The sequence below is a fragment of the Bradysia coprophila genome, unplaced genomic scaffold (genome assembly GCF_014529535.1).
Source record: "Bradysia coprophila strain Holo2 unplaced genomic scaffold, BU_Bcop_v1 contig_94, whole genome shotgun sequence".
Classification (NCBI taxonomy): domain Eukaryota; kingdom Metazoa; phylum Arthropoda; class Insecta; order Diptera; family Sciaridae; genus Bradysia; species Bradysia coprophila.
In genome coordinates, this window is record NW_023504022.1 from 3,018,947 (window position 1) to 3,042,038 (window position 23,092).

At 36.6% G+C, this 23,092-nt stretch overlaps 1 protein-coding gene and 1 long non-coding RNA gene across 2 annotated transcripts in view; one reads left to right on the forward strand and one right to left on the reverse strand.

Annotated features, from left to right (window-relative positions):
- The window catches only part of LOC119084935 (ras-related protein RSR1), a 147,108-nt gene that overhangs the window by 4,294 nt on the left and 119,722 nt on the right, over positions 1-23,092 (forward strand). The window contains exon 2 of the mRNA XM_037195074.1: positions 7,525-7,685. The gene's annotated coding sequence lies outside the window, so the exon portion shown is untranslated. The remainder of the gene's footprint in view (positions 1-7,524; positions 7,686-23,092) is intronic.
- On the reverse strand, positions 2,709-3,987 carry LOC119084948. Its single transcript, XR_005089176.1, has 3 exons — positions 3,674-3,987; positions 2,785-3,616; positions 2,709-2,723 (listed from the first exon to the last, which is right to left on the reverse strand). It is a non-coding gene; the product is annotated as an uncharacterized LOC119084948 (long non-coding RNA).

Sequence of the window (23,092 nt, forward strand, 5' to 3'; positions counted from 1 at the left end):
ATGTAAGCTTTTGCCTCTTCATTGCATGAGTGGTAATTGGGTAAACTTCATTGTGTGATACTGGCAATATATTAAGTCCATGCAATACATCTAAACAAAATTAAAACGGATTCGTTTCACCATGCCTTTATAATCTGACCTAATTCGGTACAACAATAACAGAACGCAACGCAACATTTTATTTTTCGTTTATAAACAAAAGTAAAATTACCGTTATCTTATCACATTTTGCCGGATTTCAACATCGGTTATGTACTAACCAACCGCTTTTCATTCCCCACAGAGATACTATCTAATCGAATCTACATGCCACAACAGACAACTGGAGCTGAGCTGTGTGGTTTGTGGTCGATGATATTACGTAAAATGTAAGGTAGAAATACGAGGGGGTAACTATTTGGTTAAATTGAAAGGACATGCATATTCGTCGTATTGTTTAAGATGTTTGCTGAATCTAATGGAATTAGATAGGTCAGCAGACACTTGGTTTTTTTCTTGAGTTTGCGTTGAATCGAGTGTATTGGCAGTTTAGGTGCAAGATGGAAACACCATTAGCAGAGATCACGATACGTCAAGGTCTCTAGAGATGACAACTCGTGATCTTTGCTAAAGCTCTAGAGATGAGCGGGCCGCCCGAAATACATCGGCCCGACCCGACCCGGCCCGATCGGGTTCGGGTCCGGGTTTTGAAAATTCATTCGGGCCGGGTCGGGTCGGGCTTTGAAAACAAAAATTCGGGCCGGCCCGACTTAGAAATACAAATTTAAAGTAAGCCAATAAAAGCCTATAAAGCATGAAACACTAACTTATTTTATTATTTTACTTCGCGTATAAGATTATTGCAAAGCTTTTATGCGTAGAAAATGATTTTTCATTAAATTTCTTATAGTAAAAAAAAGTCGGGTCACGTCGGGCCGATGATTTTTTCGGGTCGGGTTGGGTCGGGCCGCGAAGAGAAAAGTCTCGGGTCGGGTCGGGCTCGGGTTCAAAAAATTGGATCGGGCCGGGTCGGGTCGGGTATTGAAAAAACGTCGGCCCGCTCATCTCTATAAAGCTCCATCTTTTTTCATAGGAACGTGGCGCGCTCTACAGTGCATCTCCAATACGTACTAGCATTAGTACTAGTCCATAGAAATATTCAACGGAATGCTGAAAGGGCTGAAACATAAGATGAGTACACAGTTCGTGAAAAATGCATGCAAAATCGACCGCTGCAAAATGCATGCAAAATATGACAGAAAATGTATGAGCCAAATGACAAATATTTAGCAAGCACAGTGTAAACATCAGGTTTACAGCGAGCTTGCAGATTTGGCAGATAACTCATACATTTTATGTCATATTTTGCATGGGTCCATTTTTCCAAGGTTCTGAAAGAACAGATTAAGACACTTACGAAGGCGGGTGAAACACAAATCTTGATAATTCATGTATAATGTTTGAAAAGTCAACTTGAAAACATTTTTTTTTTGTTAAGTTGAAATCGTCATATAAAATTTTCCAAACCTAGTTGGCGCTACAGGAAAAATTTTATCACACCGCCTTCGTGATCAACTCGAAAGTGTCTTAACCTGTTCTTTCAGAACCTTGCATTTTTCATGCATCTTTCACGATGTGTACTAGCCTATAGCATAACGTGTCGACTCAAATATTTTATCGTAAAAAATGCAAGTAAATGCTTGCAAAATCAGAGTTTACGTCAAGGGTGAAAAATGTTGACAGATAATATATGAGCCAAATGTCAAACTATTTTTCACACTTGATGTAAACTCTGATTTTGCAAGCATTTTTCATGTCTTTTCGAACTGTATACTCATCTTTTGATTCATACCGATTGGATGAAAACTCTCGAAAATAGTGTGTGTCAATGTCAATATCTTGTGCCAAATTTCGCACTGGCACAATATATGAAGACGAAAGCCGTAGTGATGGCCATAGTTGCTCTCAACATCTCTTTTATTTATAGACAAAACGGAGCTTAAGTGCCCAAATGTTACCTTAATTAGATGGCATAATGGATACTTGATGGGATTAATGTTTATTGACTGTAATCGCTTCAATGAAGAAAAATACCCACGCTGTAATATATACCAATTTATTGGAGTATCTGCTGGTGGGTGAAATCGTTGTTAGTTTTTCGTGTTTTTTTTTTTGGTTCTTAAAATTTTTCCGATTTCTGTTTATCGCGGCACAAGCTAACCTTGCTCATCGCATTCGTGTTAATAGTAGATTGCAAGAATAACAACTCTTCTTTTTTTATTGAAGTATAACAGTCAGAGGCAGTGATATTTCAGCATGAATCTGCTTCAGTTGATCACATCGATATAATATAGGGTAGATAAGAGTGTAAGAATCTTATGTGTAACGTAACTTACGTTCAAAGAAAGCGCGCGGAATAAATCCATGCAGATATTTGAAAATCTTAATGTCCCCTTCCTTTTTGAATGTGCCTTTTAATGTCTCTTCTCTTTATTTTGCGTTGTGATTAAAAATTGTTGTCGTTGTGTGTGTGATATATATTTCCGAATTGTCGTTCTTCGTGTGTTACCTGGTCCATTTGCTGACGTTGGTTCCAATGTGTCTCTTGTGGTCGCGTCCCAAACAAGCATTTTCCGTTACTCCAGCTCTTCTCTATTGTTGAAATCAGTGTGTCGTGGAAACCGACTAGTACTGTTTTTGCAGCTCAATCCGTCAATACTGCTTTTGTTAACGTTACCGAAGGGCTACCGAAATGCGAAACGTGTTATTGTCTAGCAACGTACCAATGAACTAAGATGGAAGTACCGTTAACCAAGCAATTGATTCTTTTACTATTAAAGCGTTGAATCTCCAACTGAAAATTTTCATCAAAAAATCATTACGTAGACAGTCGCACACTGTGTTTATTTGTTGAGCTTATTTATTTCAATGAATCAAAGTCACAACATCAGCATCACTGTTGATTAGGTTGAATAAAACATTTCATGAAGTAATTTGTTTACTAATTGATAAAACTGGTTTCACATACTCGTAAGAATTCCGTTTAACTTCAGAGCGCATATAAACTAACACAGATCGTTTATTGGCACTGTGAGTACTATCATTGGCATGTAAATGATTGTGAGTTCACACAAGCTAGTTTCTCAGCTTGTGCATATTGACTTGTCTGGAGCATTTGGTCTTGAGAAGTCATTTGCCAATTTGGTGTAGACCAGACTAATTGGTGTAAATCAACACACTCTGTACAGTTCAAAATATCCCAATTCATACTTGATGTCTAACATTGTCAACTTTTCACAGACAGCAAGCAATATAATTACTGAATCTTTCGATCAAAGGTGGATGGATCAACAGATGGATGAAAACAAAAATCTTTTACTTCATTATTTTCAACATTTTCCAAATTTTTATTTTCTGAATTTTTCGATCATCTGGATCCATAGAAGTAAACCACTGAATCTAATGGACATCCTCGTTCGGAGGTTACCTCGATTTTCGCATTCGGATAGTAGAGTCCACCTTCTACAATTTCGACAAATGGTTCACCACACCCGGTTTCCTCCTTATCCACTAAATTAACATGTTCGATTCCCCGAAGGATCCGATAGACTGGTTTACTCTTGTCGTCAGGATGCGTCTGTTAAAACAAGCAAATTGTCTTAATTTGTTTCCGTACGTGCGACACATAACATACCACCGGATATTCAATAGTCGCGGAACGTGTGAAAAATGGAATTCGACTTTTGGTCACTCGATCCTGGAACAAATATTGACCGGAAATGTTTCCCCATGTTGGAGTTCTACTTTCGAATTTTCCACATCCAATTAAACTAAAAACCACTCCAAGCACACAAAATACGTGCAACAAGCTCATGTTGTGACTAAATTCCCAACAAAATATCAGTTGAAAAATGTTTTGCCACACAAAATTACAGACAACATAACAGAGAAAACTTAAGCAGAACCGACTCCCGTTCGATGTGTAGCTGCGAACGTTGATTACTGATAAACAAATATATGAGAAAGTATCAATGAACGAACCAAGTTGGAATAAAAGTCAAATAGCCTTTGTCAACAGTTTGTGCTCGTAGCTCGCTTTTATCAAGCACGATCCACTGAAAATTCTCTGTCGTTCACTGTCATGATGGCACTGCACGGTGAGCTTGTCTTTTATTTACCCCTGAAATTATGCAAAATTACTGAAAATACTTTTTGAGAAAAAATGCACATCATCCGCGTATAACGCAGCCTTGAAAATTCGCAGCGCCCTAGTAGAATGACTTTGTTTCATAAAAGATGTTTGAATATCATTATTGGTATCGTTGCAAAGCTTAGACCTCAGGCTAAACAGCAACTATATTTTTGTGATCGAAAGAGTCCCACTACAGTAGGGTGCAAACAGTCTTTGAAGCTTCCCGCAGGTCCCAAAATAACGAAAAATCGACCTCATCGATCCCATCGAAATATTTTGCTTTTATTCTTACTCGTGGTACTGCGCTCTACAAAAACCACTAAAAACTTTTCTTGTTCACGAGAGGTCGAATAATTTTTTTTTTCAAGTTCACCGTGACTGATATAACTCAGTGAAAATCTGCACATTCGCCTTAAATTTGCGTTCTATTTTTTTGTGCCCCAACTTCACTGCATGACTGACATTTCATGGATGTTTTACCAGAGTGAAGTTATATCAACTGAAAATAGAGCGCAAAGAATGAAGTACTGAAAGAAATTCTGACGGCCAGCCTGTAGAGTTTTCCTATAATGTGTCCAACATGGACTTTTTTCAACCAAGGCTTATTCAACATTTCAAACGTTAGTTTAATCAGTATTTATCACCAATATTATCTTTAAGCAATCTGTCAGTACGATGTGTTCTCGGCTTACAAAGCTACGATATAAACGTCAATTCAACACTTTTTTTATTCAAAGTTTTCTGAATAAATTCATGTGAAATCTTTTACTTCAATTGTTACTTTTAACATACATGTTAACCACATTAACCACGAAACATCGCTCATTGTAGCCGTCACTGCGACGGATTGCTTTAAAAGCTAACGCCCGGATCTACTGATTCTAATTTACATAAACCAGAGAAATTTTCAAATTTTTAATTAAACAACACCAAAACAAAGGAAGAGTTTAATCGAAAACATCATTGAACGGAGAATTATGGTGCCGTTGTCATAACTCCCCCACAAAATAAATTACATTTTGATGATACTACTTCCTTTGCGATCGTATCGAACTCGTTACAATAATATACATAAATAATCCCGACTTGATTGAAAAGCTTCTCGATTTTTATTTTTTTACGTTTTTTCGTGCGTTTCTTCTTTCCAGATAACTCAATTTCCTTTTGTGAGCATACACACACTATCCATTCTTCTTCCATTTAGCTTATTTTGATTAGACACATTGTGTTTGCAGGGTTAAATTCGCTCTATCTGATATTCCCCATCTATCGAAATATTTCGGATTATAGCGACACGAAATGAATATACCGCTACCTCTAATATACAATACAATGTACTGCTCACTGGAGCCAGTCAGTGTATATGGATAAACAAAAATATTTGAGTTGATTTCTGAGGTGTTTGCTTAACGTTTGTATTACAACATTTGTATATGGCTAGAGATATGCATGAAATCGCTTTTGTCAGAGTAATTGGGTATTAAAGGATTTATTATGGTAATAAAACATCAGATGGATCACTGATGGCATGTAACAAACTACATTAACTAAAAGAGTAGAGGCCTCGGAGAAAGAGGATTTCTTGTTGACTTTTGCTTGTTAGTCAGAGTCACAGTAATTTAATTGCGATTATGTATCCAGACAGGAGGAATTTACTGGGATCACAGTTAAGTGTATGATAATAAGGATGTCTTGTGTGTTATTATTTACGTAATAATTGAAATTTTACGCGACGTGAGATCTGCCATTAGTTCTACCACATTAACGAGAGCTACCGCATCATTACTCTTATTAATTACGAATTCGGATGGTGCTTTGTATAGGATGAGTATTGAACTCGTTAAAAATCTCTGAAAAGTGCTTCAAAAATAGACCAATGGTCAAATCCATGTGATTTGGGAATTGGTGGTGCAGGAACGGCGGTTTTGAGAGTATTCCCGGTGTCCTACGACTTTCTTTTCTTTGAAAATGTTTTCGGAGATCCTCGATTCAGAAACATAAGCTTTTGATCTTATTTTCTAGCTTCTGTACTTCCTAGATAGCTAGCCGTTCCCCACATCACAACACCATTGAATTGCCCCAATCAACGCACTGCAAGCATGAGTGGTACTTCAAATAGGGTACTGAAACTGGACAGTGTATCGAACAAATTTTGGCACTGTAAAAAAATTGGAACATTTTTTCATACAAAATAGTAATCTATTCGGCAGCTGTCATTGAAAGCACTTTTACTTGAAGTGCGTTGCCCTAATGCAAAATGATTGACAAATTTTCACATTAAATGTATGAGCATCTGTCAAAAAGTTTTCTAGCTTGATGTAAACCTGATGTAAACTCTTATTCATTTCAGTCATTTTTAATGCATTTTGCACGGTCTCACGAACTGCGTTTGTAGTGAATGTAAAATTCAAGGTAAATACAGTGTGAAGGTAATGCCATATTATAACCGAATCAGATGTGCGGTGGCACGAAAGTTCGATACAAGCGCCATCTCATCGCCTTCGTTGAAAGCAAAAAATGGAATGGAAAGTCGGGCCATCTGTTGTGAGATAGTGAAAATATTTTTGTGAAATACAAGTAAATCGTAGTCAACTATTTTAAAGAAAGATGTCATTGGCATCGAACTTATGTGCTAGGCCGCGCGTCTGAATGGCATTACCTCCTCACTATATTTACCTTGGTAAAATTTAGAATTTTTTCATAGATCCGCCTACTCAAAAGGAACTGTATTATGTGAAAGAAAAGTTTTACCTCTCAATAGAACAAACTGACAAATTAAAATGAAAAATCATTTATTTGAATGTGTGGGTGACAGCTCCGTGTAGAGACAGTACACTGGACTCCTAATGTCAAAAGTAAAGGGACTCATAATGTCAAAAGCAAAGCAAAGTTGACGTTTTCGTGTTAGTTGTGTGTGTGATATAATTTTTCAATGAATTTCGATCATAATTCCTCTAGGTAGTCTACCTCTATGGTTTGATGTCTGAAAAATAAAAAAAAAGAAAGAAGATAGCATCGTGGCCTCTGTTGTCAAAACAGAATAGGTGAAGTATATTTAGCGTTTTGTAGTTATTTACATAACTAGGGATAAAAAATTGAACAATATAGTGTTCGTGTGAATTTTGTTGATCCGAGGCGAAGCCGAAGTCAGTAAACACACGGTTTCTATCCCGAGTTATATAATTGATTGTACTAGCTGTGGGCGTCGAAAGTAGTCCTTGAAACATGTAAAGTACGCTGCACGAAGTATGTAGCAATGCTACATTGTAGCATGCAAAGTAATATTTTAAATTGTAAGGTCGGGTCGCAAAAATCATTCTTTTTGACTAAAAATTTCTTTCTTTTTTTTCCAGTGATCAACAACGGTGTCAAGCTGTTGTTTTGTGGTTGTATTTTACTTGAACGGGGGTCCGACAATAACAATACGGAGGGCCTCAGGAGTGCGTTAGCCCGTCTAAGACATCGAACGGGCCCCTCACTCCCAAACCCGTCCAATACCAATAGTCCCCAAGGTGTAAGTATTTAAAAAAAATTGGAGAAGAAACATGTGGTTGAAAGGTTATTAAAGCAATTACAGTCCCCAGTGGCATTACACTTTATCACGTTACATGGAACGATTCTTTTGTTATTTCAAATATTTTAAAATGGAGCAATAGAACAACCAATGTAGATGCTCTGAAAACGTTAAACGTTTTGAAACATTAAGGTAATTGACCGTGATTTGTGGGCGAAAGAGCTGGCGGTTTGAAATCAACTATCTAACATCGTTTTTATTTCACAAATTCCCTAGCTCAAATCTCAAATCAACTCGAAACTGTCTTAACGTGTTCTTTCAGAACTTTGATCGAAGCACAGAGTCATAACCTCAACGTGTCTTTCTGAACATTTCGTCAACAATTATTTTTTGGTTATGTCTCAATCGATTGCGTTTTGACAGCTGAAACAACCTTCGAACAGACCTATATGAGCGTTGAAGTATAAGCTATTTTTAAAAAGAAGTGGTTTTAACAGACGTCTGTCAAAAGCAATGTTTCTAAGAGTTCACCTAGATAATAGACAATTTTGAGAATAACAAGAGCTCCACTTTTACTAAATTAAAACGATCCCAACGCTCCCAACGCCCACTTTTAAAAATTGTTGAAACGAGAAATGTTAGACTTATCGAAAATTGAATATACCATCGCACGCACTCATTCATGAATGGAAGGCTCTGCTAATAGTTATCTATAATTGATTACCAAAATCAAACAATCAAATTAATCGAGCGTACCATTCGGTTTATTTATAAATGTTGGTCTGTTGTAGCAAGAGAACAGCAGCCTTTAAACAGTAAACACTTGATTTGATAAACCAGAAATGTAAATTGCTTTTAGTTTAATGATCGAAAACAATCGCTCGTCAATTATACCACTCGAATTGCCAAATAAAATTTGTAAATAAATAAATTTGCCCAATCCATTCCCATCTCCACAGACACCGCTCCATATTGATTTATGGTGAATTCGATTGTTTGCCGTGGTGTGGTGTAACGGATGGCATGTGTGAAAAGCTTAAATGAAATTGGGGTAATTCGAGATGATGAAATATTACTGAATGACGAACATTTCGGTGGGGTTTGTGGGTGGTGGGTGCACTTAACACCCGGAGTACGTTTATCCATATCTTGTAGACGAGCATCGGATAATTTACACATCACAAAAAGCTTTTTCTTCTCGAACATGTGTACCAAACTCTTCAGCCATTTAGTAAATGATTGATTGCCGGTTTATTTTAAAGCTTTCCACGTCTCGATGACGGTAAACATTCAAGCATAAAACATTATAATGCTACATCAATTTGTGTGTTCAACACATCAAACGCGACGCGTCGACCAAATAGGTACCAAATGAAATGAAAGACTAGTAAAACGGACGACGATACCAATTAGAAAATTACAATCCAAAAGTTTTATTAATTGGAAATGGAAAAATAGACGACACTACCACATAATGCTAGCCATTTAGGATATCTGATCGGAAATCGAGCTTTTAAGTAAATTAAAGTCAAATTACCAGTGCAAGTATACGAAAGAAAATTTCGACTCAAATGGTACTTTTCTTGCACTCAGTGCCAATACTCTCATGTCTTCTCTCATGTGGACTGGCTAATGGGACTGCAGTGTGTTAACAGTGACTTCGTAATATTTACTTCAATCTACTTCAGCGAAATATTTTCGTATTACTAGTATTGCTGCCCCAGTGAACTGCGTTTGGTGTTCTGCACTGAACGCAGTCACCGTCAAAACGAAAAACAACTGTCATACTGTCAACAAGCTTAGACAGCTACGTGAACAATCTGAGACTCGCTGTGAGTGTTGATCGTATGATCGTAATTTAAAAAGTTTTTCCAACTCTGATATATTATTCGGTCCATTTTGTGTCCAGGGAACAAAAAGACATTTGCGAAAAAAAATGGATGAGAACTTGGACCACAAATTGATGGGATGTGATGATATTAAAGTGAAATATGAACCTCCGCTTGGAGATGATTACTACCAATGCCCGTAAGGAGAACGATTCTTTGTCCGGTTCCTGCAAATCAAGTGGACAAATCGGAAATCACTATCGAAGACACCAAACCAGTGTCGGTCTCATGTATAGGGAATTCGTCCGAGAATAGATGTTACAAATGTTACAAACAATTTTTAAGCACCAGTCGAGGTTGAAAGAGCATATAATGCGTGTCCACACCGGAGAAAAGTTATTCGAATGCAGCGAGTGTAATAAAAAATTCGGAACCAACGCGGATCTGAGACGACATGGATTCGTCCATACGCAAGAAAGAGTTGTTAAATGCCTCAGATGTCCAAAGAAATTCGCTCCTCCGCGCAAAAGTCCATCCTTCATACACACAAAAAAGTAACATTCTCCGCGCAAAAGTCCATGCTTCATACACACACAAAAACAATTCGCTCCTCCGCGCAAAAGTCCATCGACTTTATACACAAAACGTTCCTCCGCACAAAAGTCCATCCTTCATTATACACAAAATGTTGCAAAAGCCCATCGTCCATAAATTTCCATCTTGCATCTTCCATGTTACTTTTTTTTGCGTATGAAGCATGGACTTTTGCGCGGAGGATACAATTGTGTGTGAGAAAAGTCTATATAAGCCGGTTGCAATATGTATCTGTACTGTAGTTACTCGTTGACTACAGCCCAATAAACTGCTAAAAAAATTGTTTTCCGTAAATTCAAAGAGTTGTGACAGAGAAAGTTGTGACCACAACGTATTTAAAAGACATTGCGAGTCTTGCCGGACCAAAAAATACCTTGAACAAGCCTTTAAGTATTCGAAGGCATAAGAACCAAAGTCGATCTGCACACCGTATGCACATCTGATCAATTTGATTGTAATTGCAAATGAAACTTGATGACCAAACGCAGACGGCAAACATTGAATTTTGATCGTGTAGTTTGCTTCCATTACACGTCAAGAGTCAAGAGTTGCACGGTTTGCAGAAGAAAGAAGAAAATTGAAGCCGTTTTTAAAAGATCCAAGTATGTGGTGGAAGCATGGATTACATCGTCCAAAAAAAGAGAGTCGATCTTACATACCATCTGCCAGTCGATGAATTTATAAACCTTTAATTGAAATCCAGAAACGAAAGATCCAAACCTATTAACTAGTCATGATGTTTGTGTTAGACCCATAATGTTAGACGAATAACTTAACAGGAGGGTATACCACGAATTTGTAAATGTTATTTTTTTCCTCGGAGCTGAGCACACCCTGAAAATCGAGTCTAGCTACGGTCCTGGAATGCAGCGAGTGTGATAGAAAATGCGGAACCACCTCGGACCTGAAACGACATAAGCTCGTTCATTCGGAAGACAGGTTCATCGAATGCAGCAAATGTTCAAAGAAATTCATAAGGATAAGTCGGGACTCAGGCAGCACATGACATTTCACACGGAAGAAATATCTTTCGAATGCTACGAATGTTCAAAGAAATTCAATGTTCGAAAAAATTCAAGTTGCTAAGACTACTGAAAGAACATATGAAAATCCATGCTAAAGAAAGATTATTCGTCTGCCAGGAATGTCCTTCGAGATTCAAAACTGTCAGGACCCTGAGACTTCACAAACGAAGAATGCATAACGACAACGACAATAGACCATTATTTCAATGCAAAAAATGCACGAAAAATTTTAAAACCAGTTCAGGCCTTACGCGTCACATGTTCGTTCACACAGATGACAAACGTTTCGAATGTGAATTGTGTTCCAAAAAGCTAAGGAAAAACTGAAAAATCACTTGAACACGTGCAAAAAAGATTTTACATTCAAATGTACCGAATGTTTGACCAAATTCAAATCAAGAAACGGGTTAACATTCCACGTACGGAAAAAACATTTGAATCTCCATTCGAATGCTAAAAAGTCTTCAGTATGCAAAGAATGTGGCAAGAAATTTTGGACCCGTGGAGAGCTGAGTTCACATATTATGGTGATACATACGAAAAGCACTGTGAAACGACATATGGGAAGCCTTTCGGGCAGTTTATTCGAATTTGATTGCTGCTACCAACGTGGCAGAACCAAAATCGAATTAATCAGGCACATGAAAATGCACAAATGCACACATGTTCAGTTGCAATTAAAAAATCACGAAATAATAATTAACCTTAAAATTTGAATATAAACATAAGCTATGCGGACCCGTACGTGTAAACAAACAAGTGAGATGCATAAATATATTCGAGAAAATCAATCAATCGCACCATGCTCAACGAATTCGTTAAGATTGCGAAATAAAGCAAAATTAATCGGATAAAAAAATAATGTTGAGCAAAAAAACAATTCTTTTTTGTGTAAAATAGGTATTCAAATCCGCGGCTGAGCAAGATGATTTTTCCTTCATTCGCTTCCTATGTAACACTTACTCGTAGATAGTCTAATGTGTCCGTTGCCAATTCGCAACGTTAAAAATATCGATAATCCTGACCTGGAGGCGACAGGAAGACTACCGTGATTTAAATGATGACTGGGAAAGAAACAAAGGGTCACTAGGTGTGGGTTCGAGATCATTCGCACCATAAGTCCGCTGCAAATTCAAAATGAAACGCACAACAACTAAATCGAAGGCAGCTTTGTATTTGGTCAACTCACTTTATTTTCATATAAGAATGCGTTGAAATTTACTTTTTAATTCATTGGTTCATCCATCGATTCATCGAAAATTCACATTCTGAGCGCACTTATGGCGTGAATTAATTTGATCATCACACCCTGATCTATGTGTAAGTGTCTAATGTACATTTTTCTAGAATTCCCATCAATGTTGACAGACTTCTTGGTCGCTTAACGTTTTTAGAAAAAATAAATGAGCAAAAATAATTTTGGCTTCTAGAGGCGAATACTTTTCTATTAGGAAATGACTGCGATTTCGGTAAGCGGTTTTTGAAAAGAATCCCTCCAAGTGGGCAGTGTTATCACCTCCGACCCAATTTTTCTATTTAAACTAAATGATGGTTTCTCAATGATCCCACTTTCTCAAAAGAACGCGGATGGGAAGTTATCATCGAAAATATGTAATTTTTTCGCACAAATCTAGGCTACAATTTAGAGTTGTATCGATTCGTCTTGAGAGCAATGAACCCTTTGCAAATTTGTAGCCCACATTTGGGCGGAAAAATATTCGTTTTTTGATGATTTCTCAGAACTAATTTCAAAAAAAAGATTAAAAACAGTAAAGGCACGCAAAAATTGGTTTTTGAGTCACAACTTATCCCACTTGGTGAAACCTTTGCAGATTACACAAAATTACACAATCTGCACAGGTGGGATAATTTAAGACTAAAAAAACCAATTTTTCTTTAAATGTTACACATTTTTGTTGGCTTTAATGGTTTTACTTTTTCAAAAAAAGATGTTGGTTCAACAGAGAGAAAATAGGAAATTACCGTTAGGAAATGGGAGAGACGTCATTTGTACTATATCGACAGGAATGATATTATCGCTCAAAAAACGTTTATGCGATAATATCGTTTTCTAGACGATAGTATCGTTTTCTGAACGATAATATCTACTGACGATATTGACTGTGTAGAAATGTCCAGCCAACTCGGCCGATGAAGACATCGTGTTTTCAGATTGTGTTACTTCTATTCCTACCAGCCATCGATATCCGCTGGAGTATGAACAAGTATGAACGGGATTAACTAGTCGTTGTTATCATGACGTTGCATAACAAAAATCCACACTCATTGCAAATTAACGTTATGCAACGAAAATATTTTTTGGTTTAATGTTTGCAGCACCTGCAGAATGCAGCACCAAAAGCTAATTAGTGAAAACTCTATTTGTCCCCCGACGTAATTTCATTCTATTTTCTGTTCAAATCAGAAATTTATTTAAAAAAAAAAAAACAATTTTACCTAATTTTCCAATAATATTAATTGGTCGGTCAGTCAGCATACAATATTAAAGTGGGTCAACACAAATACCTAATTGCTATTCACATGCATAGAAGTATAGTTTCATAGAAAACCCTTCTGACACACGCTTCATATCACTGCGTTCCACTTCATATCAATAGATAAAAGGATAAACAGCCAATTATCGTTTCGTTCGTTGTGAGTGGACGTGGGGTGAGGCTGCTTTTCGATAGTGCTCTAGAAATAACTGTGTAACATGAGACATAATCAGCAGTACATTTCTGCAGACTGAAATTAATATTAAAATAGGGAAAAACTATCACGCCCCCTGCTGTTTCAATTGCGAAACATTCGTTTTGTTAGCAGTGTTGGAAATTTTGAAGTTCATTAAAACTGCTTCATCAACAACTGATAATGCTTCGTGTGTACACTACACACGCACCGAAAGCCACAAAATACGTGTACCCTTTTCCCCAAAAAAATACAGCCGCTCGGCATGGCGGAAAACTAAAATAGCAAAATGTGAAACAATGTTGTCAAAGCCAGAGACAGCTTTTCGTTTCCCATACAAAATTTATGCGAATTCAATCCAATTTATACCAGAAATTCCCATAGAAAATTAATAATTACATTTTGCAAACTGTGTACGACAGTTTGCGGTGATGTTGTTGTTCATACAGTATTGAATGGAAAAACACCTTTTAATCGGCTTTGACCCAATCAATGTACAATGTTAAGGGGGATATAGAGAATGAGCTTGCACACACAATGTAAGCCAACAACACCGATAATAATAAGGCAGGCATCAACGGCTGCTGGCTTATACTGATATGTATGTTCACGCTTCACAAGGCAAATTTAACGAACTTCCAACTATTCAATAAATTATTTACTTTACTGCAACGATTGTTCTGTTTCATTGTCAATTAAAATGGGAACGCTACAGATGAGCTGAAGTAGTAGTGTAACAACGTAAATTGAATTAAGTCCTGTGTAGTCAGGAATGAAGATTAAAGTGGTCGTAAAATACTTTACCGTCCGATCGTTTAGTTGTGATTGAATCGGAATCGGAATTACTGAGTGGTATGATTCCATCATGAACCGTTCAACATCAATCAACAACTTTATCATTCCGTTCAGGGACTACCAACGCTCTTCAAGCAAAAGTGGTCATAATAACTTATTCAGAGTACCACACATGCTTGATGTGCGTTAGAACTATGCAATAAATTCGACTTGGTTGAAATTTGTCACGCGATCGTTTCAACTAAAACACTGACAAAAAAGTTTTCAGATTATTACCTGTGACAGAAGATAATCTTTCCCAGGTTATGTAATTTTTCATACAAAAACAGCAGTACCTGTCACAGATAATGTGATTTTTGTATGAAAAATTACATTACCTGGGGACGCAACTGTCAACTTTTTTCTCAGTGAAGTAATAGTCTTTTACTATGCTGGTGCATGTAATAAGGCTATTACATGTATAGGCAATAACCTTTACATCACTCGCATAGTAAAACGTCGTACTACACACGGAAAATAAAGTGATATCTCGTATCACGATGAGTAAAAGTACCTCGGGCTGCCGCCCTCGGATACTTTTTCTCATCTGGATACGAGATATCACTTTACTTCCCTTGCATAGTAATGTACTATTTACATGCTTTTGTTGACCCTAGGATCGAAAGAGGCTTATTACACACCAAGGGAAAACAAGAAATTTGGTGGTTTAGGTTTCAAAAGCATGCCAAATACATCACATAACTCGGGATAAAAAGTTGAAAAGTCTCGTTTTCGTCTGTTTATTGACCTCGGCTACGCCTCGGATCAACAAAATTGGGCGTTCGGACAAAATACCTTTCGGACAAAATAACCCCGGACAAAATAACTACGAAACACATATTTTAAAAACAAATTGTGAATAACACCCGCTAGCAGAATATATGGCGTAGGGTCAGTGTACCAATCACCGGATATTTATGAGTAGTGGTATTATAAGAAAACAAAAATTTTAGAATCTTTTTACGTACTCGAAAATATACTCGAGCATACTCAGTATACTCGAATATGGTCGGAGATATATAATAGATCTGTGAAAGAGTTATGTACACTAGTGGTCGGAGTAAATACACTCTCGGAATTTTGAAAACGGACACATTTTCTGTTTCTGTGTTTTATTTAAGTTTCTCATTTTTCCATATAAAAATACATGCAAAATTCACAAAAAATCAGTAAATCACGAAACAGAAAATGTGTCGGTTTTCAAAATTCCGTGAGTGTATTTACTCCAACCACTAGTGTACATAACTCTTTCACAGATCTATTATATATCTCCGACCATATTCGAGTATACTGAGTATGCTCGAGTATATTTTCGAGTACGTATCGACTACATTCGAGAACATCGACTATATTCGAAAACATCGACTATATTCGAAAACATCGACTATATTCGAAAACATCGACTATATTCGAAAACATCGCCTATTCGAGAACATCGACTATATTTCGAGAACATCAACTATATTCGATGACATCGACTATATTCGAGGGTGCCGGCTATATTTGTGGACATCCACTATATTATATGACATCGACTATAATCGAGTATATCTGGTATATATTCGAATATATCTCGACTTTATTCGAGTATATCTCGACTATATTAGAGTGTCTCTCGACTATATTCGAGTGTCTCTAGACTATATTCGAGTATATCTCGACTATATTCGAGGACATCGACAATATTCTAGGACATTGACAATATTCGATTCCATCGACAATATTCGAAGACATCGACTATATTCGAGGACATCGACTATATTCGATGACATCGACAATATTTGAGGACATCGACAATATTCGATGACATCACAATATTCTACGACATCGACAATATTCTACGACATCGACAATATTCGATGACATCGACAATATTCGATGACATCGACTATATTTGAAGACATGGACAATATTCGATGACATCGATAATATTCTAGGACATCGACAATATTCGAGTATATCTTGACTATATTATAAGATATCTGGACTACATTCGAGTATGTCGAGTATTTGTCGACTTTTTACGAGTATATGGACTTTTCTCAAGTATATTGAGTATATCGAGCGAATTCAGATCGACTATAATTGTGACTACATTGTACTGGAATTCAGTCAGTACACATGAGTAGAAAATCTTAAGTGAGAATACAATCATGATTTTGACATAAGTGTCAGCGCCGCAGGCCGTGAAGAATGATGAGACTTTTTAACTTTTTATCCCTTTGTACGTAAATAACTATTACGACTTGGGATAAAGAGATGAAAAGTAGAGTTTTCGTCGAGGTTTTCGTGTGAATTTTGTAGATCCGAGGCGTGAGATCATTTCTAACCCTATTAAATTTAGAACCAATTCTCTAAATACTCTAAGAGATAAATGTGTGCAAAGAACAGCAGACCTCAGAATGTAGTGTAGAAATTTCCATAAACATTTTTCCACGTAAATTCCTTTCATTTTACGACGAATGATTCAGAATGAATGTAAGGGTGTCACTGTTAGGTGAGTGTAATTTGCTCTAAAATAAAGGTTGAACGGGAACTGCAATTCGAGACGGTTAAAGTTTCACTGAATTCTACATGCAAAATGTACATCGACAAGGAAAGTTTCGTGAATTTTAATCAAAAGTTTCTTCATTACAAAATTGCGAACTGCTTATTAACGGTTTCATAATGCGCCTGAAGCTTATCAACTTAATTTACTACTTAATGTTGAAGAATGCTTTGTCTCTGGTACTTTTGGGATATTTTTTAAAATATGTTTCAGTTATGCTTATGTTTACGTATTTATGCTCCGATCAGGTTCAGGTCAGATCGACCTGTTTAAGCTCAGGTTTATCTAGTATATTGGACTAAACCTATTCCGAGAACGCAAGTTCGAAATTACAAGAAATTTGTTTACAAAACATTGTCATATACGTCCAAAACTACTGATATCAGTCAAAAACCCTCAACAGAGTAAAAAGTGACGCAAGTCTCTGCATACACTTCTAAAACAACTTATATCGTAGTAAGTGGCACCTTCTGCGCTCGTACGCAAGAATTGTAACAACAAAAATTTTAGAAAAGTTTGCGTCACAAGTCGCAGATGTTGAGGAAAGTATAAGAAAGTTGTTTATGAACGGCATTCAAAAATAAGATAGCCGAATCATCTGCTTTTGTGTCAAATTTTTGTTTTTAAAATTTTATCCTACAAGCGCAGAATGCCTCACTTACTACGATATCAGTTGTTTTGGAAGTATACACACTTCATAGGGACCTGCGTCTCATTTTACTCTTTTAAGGGTTTTTGGGTTTTTCACTCATTTCTTCTAAAACGTCTGGAACTGCCATTAAAATTTAATGTGCACCTCCGAAAGTAATTTTAATGAACGAAGCCGTATACATTATTGCCCGAAAATATTATGTTTTCCCCATAAAGATTTTCCAGCGAGACAAAAGTTTTATTTTCCACGAAAAATTGAAAAAAATATTCTCGAATTTTATGGACGCATTTGATATCCATCGAAGTTTATTTCACCTCAATACGTTCCACCATAGCTATTACATTGTACTGCAAATGTCGTAAATATATAGGCCCAGTAAAATCCGTTTATTTTTCTATTTTCTCATCTAAAACAGTCGTCAACAAACAATTCCCAAAGCATGATGGGTTTCGGTTTTAAGCGTATCACAGCGGGGATTTAACCGACGCATGATATAAAAACGAGGCCCACTAAAGAACCACTATTGAGCAATGATCTTTATCTGAACATAACCGATAAAATGTATATCATATAGCCTAGCATAGCACATATCCTAGCGTGAACACTGAATTGACAAATGTCAAATTTGGAGGCTTTAGTGATAAGAGCTGCCACTTAGATTGTTTGTATTGTATGCTTTAACTTACACAACGAAGTCAACTATCTATCTATACAAATGAAACAGAGTGCCTGCTGCGATTTCATCAGCCCCCAAATATTTTCTATGTTCATGCTAGAGGCAGTGCTGTGAGCCTAGTAAAATAATTAGTATTTATGCCACAATATATAAGCTCGTCCACATACGAAAATAATGAAAATTAACTTCGAACTTTGTTCGCAATGCGACGCGGCAGTTATAACTATACCAGAGATATAAATTAGGTTGATACGACTGAAGTCCTTTGACTAATATGTGATAAGACAACCGAAAAGGATGGCAATTAATTTAATTACCAACCTCCAATAATGGGTTTCCATTTACACACTGTGTGTATGTGGATAGATGTACGTACACATATCTGTATACTGGGGGGGGGGGGACTGTCGAATTGGCAGCAATAATATCACAACGAACAGCGAATCGATACAAAACGGAAATGAATATTTCAATATTTGCTTTTCGGTCGCTGACAAAACATTAATTTCAACTTATACTTCGAAACGTACTCTCATAAATTACGAACAATTCAATTGGGTGAAAGTCAAGAGGGTCGGCAAAATGGCAATGATTTTCACTTCTACATTGTTATCTTTTCGGCAATGGGACAACTCTACCAGAACCATGGGATAAGTGTACTGTACACATACTCTTTCTGTGTGTATCTCCGTTAATTATTCCAAAACAGAACGACCTTCCTTGATAGATGTGTTTGGAGATACAATTATTATTAGACGGGGTATAGGTGGCAAAGGGCCTGCCGAAGAACGGGGAATTCATTATATTTTCAATGGAAACGGAATCCTCATGAGCGAGGCGAATATCTTGATGTATGGCCCGTAATAAAATGTTTCCGGAATGGCAAAGTTTAAGATATTATTCCACCTACAAAGGACTGGTATGAATACTTTGGGTACACAGAAATAGCTTTACGTTTTACCTTTGCATAATATTGTCTTTTCACACAATTGTACGTAAGTGTACTTGAAGGTGAAGCTTTTCAATTCGTGGATTTGAGAGAAGTAAATTTTAAATCAAATTGGTCCAAAATCATTTCGTTTTCAAGATAGTTTTTAGTTAATATTGTGGTTCGCCGCATAAGCAACTTGGAAACATTTATCTTGCTTATAAGTGGGCGACAGATGCGTCTTATCTAAGCGTTAGTCATATTGGCGCAACTTCAGTCCTATCGTTTCGGGTTCATTACGAAAAATAATTTCGTAAGCGTTTTAGCTCCAAATCGCTCCTTTAGCCCTGGACAAAGGATAAGGTTCAATATGCCGTCTGCAACACACAAAATTAGAAGAGATCACCGATTTAGAAATTTCTTTTTTTTTCTTAATGAAGATTGAACTGCTAATAGATGGCGTACCAGCAACGCCATCTGTTGCCATTTTTTGTGACGTTTGTTACTGTGCTTTCAAATATCTGTGTTGTTTTAACACGCATAACAAAATGAATTTATAGACAAGAGCACGGCAGAGTAAAGTTAACCAGGCAGGAGTGGACGTTTGACAAGAGACCTGAACAATCTAGTAGCCCTGTATTTTTTGCGAATAAAATTTTTCAATTTATGTCAGTGTTCATTTGAGTTCATTTTCATCCAGTGTATTAAGTCCCTTATTTGACGTTTCGAAAATGAACCGCTCCTGCCTGGTTTATTTTACTCTGCCGTGACAAGAGACATACCACAGAACTTTGCTTGGAAATAATGTTTTGCGTTGAAATTTGTTGCATTATCCTTAGTGAATTATGATTCCCGAGTGGGTGTCACCACCACAGCCGAATAGGCCAAGATCTGTGTTTAGGATAGTGTATTTCCATTTATTCCAAATGAAATAAGCTGCTAATTCGTAGAACATATTCGTTGACTTGTTGTTGGCAACTTTGTCATAAAAAGTACTGAGTTGAGTCCATCACAAATAACAAGCAACGAAATTTTCATTTTCGGGTTATGTAATAATTGCTCTCTTCTGTAGATATTCTCTTCAAATATACATGTCGTTATGTTCCGTCGACAAATATTTGGACTTAACATGAATCCACTCATTACTCGAGAGTATGAAGCCAATTTGGTATTTATCTACTGTAATGTCAAAATATTCAAAATAGGTGCCCGTATTGTAGTATTTAATTCGACATATAGATTTACAAACGCTGTAGATGCTACATTCTACACATGTCCGTGCTATAGACCGATTATTTTCAAAATGTCGTTTGATATCAGAGAAATGATAACAGATGTCGCTAACCCTGTGGGTCGGAAGCAACGCCACCTGCTATCATTTCTCTGTTTGATATGTCAAATTAGTTGCCAATTTTATCCAGCTAACCGTAATGATTGAAAAATTTGTTTAATTTTTTTAAGGTTAGCTGGATGAATTTGACAACTAATAACTTAAGAAATTTGTTCATGTAGTATTGGAACGACGAATCCAAGTTTTTTATTGTAAGGAAATAAATCAAGACGTTGAAAGGGCAACACACTTGAGATAAGAGTGTTCAATCTAGCCCACATTTATTAGAAGAAGCTGGAAGCTAGCTGGCAGCTAATTGTTCACATTGTAACATGTCCGTTTGACACTGGTTTTGAGTGGATTTTAATTTTTGTTTTTACACGTTGCCATACGTGTTGTTGTCAAATTCAAGGTTTTTATAGGAAGGTTACGCAGATTGCTTGATGGAAAATGACTTCTGTTTGTACAAATTTAAGACCTTGGACAGTATTTGACACTACAATCGTCAACGGTTTCTGGTTGGTTTTGATTTTTGTTTTTCACACGTTGCCACACGTTATTGATAATTTCAAGATATTTTAATTGGGAGGTTACGCTGATCGCTTGACGAAAAAGGACTTCACCTTACACAAAGACCTTCGACACTGCAATGTGGGCAACGTAGAGAAACTTTATTTCAAAACCCACCGAAATCCCGTGCTTCCATCTACGTAAACATCACATACTGAACGAGGCAATCTTTAGCTATATGTCTGCAATATGAAAAAAAAAACCTCGTGAAACCGCGCTTCCACCAAAGTAGTAACCACAAACTAAGCGAGCCAATCTCAATCAATTTGATAGAATTTGAGAAAAAACCTTTATTTGACAATGATCTATTTACTGGTCCTTGCTCAAATTCAAATCACTCCGTTCGTATTGGCAAACTCATACCTGGTGCGTAAAGCAGACCCATAACTTGACATGAAAATAGCTATTAAGTATACAAATAATGCTACCAGAGCGATGTGGTAGAAATAATTGTGCAAACCACTTATAATTAGGGCACATTTATGTGTCCTGTTTTATGCGCCATATTTTCTGCAGTTTATTTTCCATAAAATTGAACTCATTACAAGTTAACCTTACATATACGGTGATCCCGAGAGTTTACTGTCAAGGCGAATACAAATTTGTGCCATTTATTTTCGTCCGTTTTCTTTGATAATAAATTTTTTCTTTTTGCGGAATATAATTTTAATACGGCTTCCACACACGTTTCAATCATAAAATCATGCAGATTTATGATATATCAGAGATGAATTACCCGCACAAATTGCAGTCTTGTTAAATTTAATGATGAAAGAAAAAAATGGTTGATTGGACGACCAATGGTTGCCGTACTGAAGACGACAGAATTTTATTTATTAGGGAAATACGAATTGAAGAACTTCATACAAAGCTAGAAGAAATAAAACTGGAGGTGCATTAGCTGCATGAGCTAATTTCAAACATAAAATTTTAAATTGACGTAGCAAATGCGCTAAAAATTTAAAATCGAAATTACCCATGGTCTAAGGCTTGGTTTCCACTTACAAAACAACCACTACGTTTTGCCTCTGTTTAGCTAAGCCACACCTCTTTTCTATTGTTTAAAGTGTAAACTGACAGAAAACGGAGTGCTTTTTTCGTAAGTGGTAATCAAGGCTTAAGACTTAAGGTGGCCTTAAAGTCATCCGTTTTCATTCCGTTTGGCTCCGTTTTCTGTCACGTCCGTCACGTCACTTTATAAACCAGAAAATCTTCCTTTTTTGACAATTGACGCACGTCTGATACAAGAATATTGTGCGTTGGGAGATTAAACGCTGCGTTAGTTAGGCTACGTCATTCCGTTTTGCCTCCGTCGATAAAGGAAGATTTTCTGGTTTATAAATTTTCCGACAACTTTTCAGAAGAAATAACTAATTTAACAGAAATGACCAAAAAGTTTGGTAATCTTATCCGGATAGTCATTTTCAACTGATCATCACTTCTGCGTGATTCGTCTCGGTTACACCCTGAATCGCTGTGAAGACTTGAAGAAAAATGGAAAGAATTTTTATTGAAAACATAAAAAAATGAAAATTCTTTCTTCCGAACGCGTCCTTCCCGTTTGGTTTTATGGCATACATTCCAAAGTGTCAGTTGAATAATTTAAAGCAAGGACCATGGACACAGAATTGAATTCAAGAAAAATATAAGAGTGTGCCATAAACAGCCATAAAGATTATAGTTTATTGTGGTGGGTTTTGTGCTATTTTATTTTACATCACTGGGGTCGTAAA